This window comes from Dermacentor variabilis, chromosome 4 (assembly GCF_050947875.1).
Source record: "Dermacentor variabilis isolate Ectoservices chromosome 4, ASM5094787v1, whole genome shotgun sequence".
NCBI lineage: Eukaryota > Metazoa > Arthropoda > Arachnida > Ixodida > Ixodidae > Dermacentor > Dermacentor variabilis.
In genome coordinates, this window is record NC_134571.1 from 50,425,225 (window position 1) to 50,430,869 (window position 5,645).

Sequence of the window (5,645 nt, forward strand, 5' to 3'; positions counted from 1 at the left end):
GCTACCTTAGTAAGTGAGCAATTTAAACTGAATGGAAGAGGATTAAAGCTTACCAAGTAATTTCCTCAGAGAAGCCTAATACAGTTTCTAGACATTTTCTTGGTCTTCGAACAAAATCACGTGTGTTGGCAGTAATCCCCTAGATCTTCAAAGCCATTGTTGAACTTTCAATTTAAGCATTCCAAAGTAGTAAAAATTGAATTGTCATGTGCTTTAAGTCTTTTCTCACCAGATCGTGCATGGACAAAATGAGCTCCAGTTTTAATGCATAGGTCCGGCTCCTATTAGAATCAGAGCATGCTAGCGTAGCAGTGGCCACTGTGGTTGAACGCCTAAAGAAGTCGATTTCAAAAGGGACGGATGGGGTTACTGCCGGTAGTGACCTCAATAAAAGAGTAGTTACTATTCCTTACATTCATTCAGTATCGCACAGGCTTAAAAATAGTTATGGTTTTAATGTTGTTTTCACTGCTCCCAATAAGCTAGGTAAGATATACGCTGCCGTGCAGAGAAAAAAGGAGCAGGTGAAAGGCAAAAAAAGAACACATATTTGTCCACTGAAGCACATCAAGAACAACAATTTTGCTGACTGTCGTATGGGTGTGGTATATGATGTTCCGTTTAGCTGTGACCATATATACGTAGGGCAAACAGGGCGCTCTATCAATCAGAGGCTAAGGAAACATAGAAGGTCGTTAACCGGTGGATCCTCTTCTAATCGTTCCTTACATTGCCAAGACTGCCAAGATTGTAACTTCACGCCTGAGTTAGGTGAATGTGCGATACTGTACAGGCATAGGAATGAAGACACGCGTCTTATGGTCGAGGTATTGCATATAAATAATGGTGGAAGTGCGTGCGTGAGTTAGCCTTCGATTACCTTACATAAGAGAGGAACTGCCATAGCACTTGCCTCTCACATGGACCGGCACGTGTACCCGATTGACCAGTGGTTCTACCATTCCAGAGCATGCGCAGGTGAGTTTTGTGTCTTCTTTCCTTTTTTCTTTCGCCTCAGTGCTTCCTTCAGTTGATAGCCGGCGTTCGTGTTATGTACTTCTTTTGTGTCCGTGTCTGCACGCCTTACCCCTTCCTTGTATTATGAATCCTTACCAACTAACTCAGCTTTCTGTTGTTCTAAGCTCACTTAGAACGACAGAACACTTATGAAACACTTATGAAATCTATTAATTGTACGATACATTTACATGAGCATACGTATATAAAAACTCGACCTTCGGTTGATTTCTACCACCGCTTTCTTGTTACTTCCACACGTTTAGCACTAAGCTTCCTCCGCATGCATTCAGACATTGTTTACAGGTTTCATCGTATTTCGTACGCTGTCACATAAAGGTAATTGGACTCGCAGTTCCGTCTTAGAAGTAACAGCATAAAAGTAACATTGCATTTCGCACCTCACTTAGCTTTTTGGTTTAAGTGCACTTGTGCTACCGGTAAAAAGAAAAAGATTTCTCCTAAAGTAAAGAATACTTTTCAGCTCCTGAACCACCTAAACATGCGCTCTTTCCCATGTGTCAAGTTGCTTTTTGGGACTGGCGAAATTTATATCGGCGTATTTCCCCAGAGCAATGACGCTTGAGTTGAACACTAAAGAAAGTAGAGACACTGCAACTGTCCAGGAAGACCAGCCGCCCGACCTGCCTTTGTTTTCGGGAAGACAGCCTTGAGTGCATCCACATTCTTCTAAAGAAAAGAAATAAAAGGACAACGAAAATAATTGCAGCAGAACTCATCTCACTTTAACTGTCGACGGTAATGCGATTAGCAATCGAGCAATGTAGTGTACAGATCATATTCTTGAAGTGACGTTTATTTACCACGCGTAGTGGGAATTCTGAGACTTTCGCTACTTCGGCTATATGCCCCTTACTCCGATATGATTTCACTTTGCTATGGCACTAAGTTATCAAGGCAGCTCATTAGCATGAAGGCATGGCGACCTCTGTATGACAACGACTGCAGTCACGATGGAATGACGAAGAAGGACTGATACCGATCGAACTACAAAAGCGTATAACGGTGACGTTATGACGACAATGAGATGTCGATTGTCAAATTAGGACGATGTTACAATGACGACAACGTGACGACGACAGCATGAGGACAATGAGTTAACGACGATGGCGTTACGATGGTGGTATGGTGACAACCGGATGAAGAAGCGTAAATGACGACGATGGCAGAGCCAAGACGGTATGACGATGACGGCATGACAACGGCGACATAATCACGATGGAAGGACGACAGCATGATTACGAATAAGTGACAAATAATTTGAATAACGTCAATGGATCGACTAAGGTGGTATGACGACAAAGGAATAACGACAATTGGATGAAGATACTGAAGTGATGACGATGATGAAGTGACAGCGTGACGACAACGGTACGACCACGAACGCATGACAATAGTCGCATGTCGAAGTTACAAGGACGTCGATGAAAGGACCGCGACAGCACAGGGACGATGGTATGACAACGACTGCATTACGACGATGCAGAGGCAACGATGACACCACAATGGCATGAGGACAATGAGATGACGATAGCGCGAGGATGACTTTATCACGAAACCTGTATGAGGGCAATGGCATGACGACGTCGCCATGGCGAGAGACAGATTACCTAATTGGAGTAACCATGATAGCACAACCGCGGTGGTTTAACGATGACATTCTCACACTGGAGGCATGATAGCGATTGACAATGACGGCATGAAAAGGGCGGCATAATCACGATCGAATGACGACGGTATGATTAAATACAATGAAGAACAGAGATTGCCGTCGATGGAACGACAAAGGTGGTAGGACGAAGGTGGTATAACGACGGTATGACGACAACGGGATGACGTTTACTGAAGTTGTGACAGTGATAAAACGACAGCGCGACGACGACGGCGTGTGACGACGGCATGACGACAATCGGATGGCAAAGGTGGTATGACTATTACGCAACGACCACGATGGCATCACAGCCCCGAACACATACCTAATGACATATACTAATAGACAACTTGAGCTATTGGATCAGAATGAAACGCGTGATGGCGACAGCATTACGAGAGTCAGATCACGAAGCTGGAATGACGACGATTGAACTACCACGACGGCATCACCAAGGCGACAATGAATCCATGATGATTCTTTGACGGTGATGGCATGACGACGACGGCATGATGAGGACGGCATAACGAGTGTCGAATTAGAAAGCTGTAATGACGGCGACGCAGTGACCACGACGACATCATGTCCACAAGCCCTTAGCTACTGGCCCAAGCTATTAGACGGCTTAGGCGACTGGGTCGGGGTAGAAGGCGCGACGACGAGGGCATGATAAGCGCAAGGTCATCAAGTTCGAATAACGACAATGCAACATCCCCGATGCCATCAGGACCAGGAGCACATACCAAGTGGCTAGTGGCCCAAGCAGGGCGTACGCACGGACGCACAAAACCAATAAACCATAGATTTAGAGAAGCGTCTACTTCTTCGTCAATCGAGATAAACAACTTACGTCGCGTCTCATGCGCGTGGAGATGAGCAAGTGGCCACTTAGACAGTGGAGCTTCTGGATAATTTCTGTGTGTGTATGTGCATCAGATTGCTCTTTCCTCCTGATACGTTTACGCACATCGCTAAGACAAGAATCTGTCCTAGCAAACATCTCAACGAACGCATTCATAATCTTAAAACTGTCATTCATTCGCATCTGACGGCTCACTGTCGGAGCTGTACATGCCAGGCGCGGCTAGATTAAACGCAGATACTGCACTGCCACAACGATGCAATAGCAAGAGAAAGAATAGAAGCATTAACAATACTTCTTGTTGGGCTAGATAACTCATGATTTAAAGAGAGCGAAGAAAGATAAGGACGAGACCAAACAGCACAAGATCTCACTATCAGCTGATGCATCGCAAAAAAATGTCAAAGGAGAGTTCATTTCATTTCATTTATTTTACCCTCAAGGTACATAGTACATTATAGAGGGGAGGGGCTAAGAGAATGCAAAGTAAACATCGGTAAAAGTAACTCAAACAAAATAAATAACAGCAGTAATAATTCCAAATTTTGAGTTGACATCCGATGATAACAAACAGAGGTACAAAACATACAAATGCAAATGTGAGGTACACAATTGTAAAAAGTTCGCAAAACATAATATGTACAGTAGATTTACAAAATGCATTGTTAACTTTTTGATCATGATGCTGATGAAAACGCTGCAATAGAGAAAGGTACATCATACACATAGGCAAAAAATAATGGTAAGTATATTACAAAAGTTCGTCTTCAAGTGCGTTTCTAAACATACCTGCAGATGCGTGAATACAAACGTCACCAAGGGTGCTCAAAATAAAAGAAAAAAGAAAAACTGAGCAGCTTTTTTGTCAAAACTGAAGACCTCGTCAATCGATCACTTCCATAAAACTAGTTTAAAGCAACCCCTAATGCTCATTTCCCTCGTTTTTTTAGAGCTCACGCACTGCTGAAGTTGCGGATACGTGCCATTGTTATCGAAATAAAGATATTATGTAGAAAAATCACCGTCCCTTCCAGTGCGTGAAGATGAACGAACAGCGAAGCTGTGTTAGTTACACCGAGTGTTACACTATGCAAGTCAAATTTCGCAAGCACTCTATCTGTCTATCTGCCTGTAGGGTTCTTCATTCCGACACACCGATGTGTTTTCGCGTCTAGGGCGCGCGCTTCATTATCGGTCTCCTGCGATGCCGTGTAAACTCGGCAACTCTGACGCGCAGCTCGGGGTTGGCGCTACGACGACGAGCCCGTTCACGAGCCAACTCTCGTTTACGCTCACTGTAGGCAGCTTCTTCCTCAAAAGTTCGCATTACTTGTAGTCTTCCCGTGCTTGTAGCTGGAATGGAATGTGCGGAATCACTAATCCAAAGCTCCGTATATTGGGCGCGAGGCCTACCATTGAAGATGAGATACGGGTGCTGCAATCGTTTTGACGATTGTTTGGATTGGTTTGACAATTGACGCGACTGCCGGCACTTCCTGCTGGCTCGAGAAGTGTCAGCAGCCACGCACTCCTACTATCCTATTTCATTCGCTGGGCATTGTTCGTTGGCTGCAAACCGCCAGCGTAACATGTGTTCCTCTCGCAACAGGGTGGAATCCGATCTGGCTTGATATCAGAAAATGCACCGTGTGACAACCGAAAAAGTTTCGCGTAAGGAGAGCATTCTCAGAGGGGGAATGGAGTCACTTTAACCCCTTTCCCTCTGTTGAGCTCTTCTTTTCCTATCCCGCTACGTGGCCGCTTTTTAGCGAAGTCTGACAACGACGGCACAAAGTGCGCATAAACAGCTTGAGGTTTCCTCCTGCGAGACAGTTACGGCACTGCGCTTATCTCTTCCATGTTCTTTAAAGTCACTTCACACACACACACACACACGCTGTAAAACATATTATATATAAACAGACGCCCTGGCGCGTGAGCTCTAGGAGGTTTTCTTTGTCAAGCAGAGGTGTGGCTTTGCGTTAGTGACAAATATGTCAACTTGAGGAAGGGTGAGGGTATGTTGCTGGTGTAAAGGCAGTTTATTCGGCTCGTAGGGCAGCAGCGGCAAACTCAGCACGAGCAGGTAGGGCG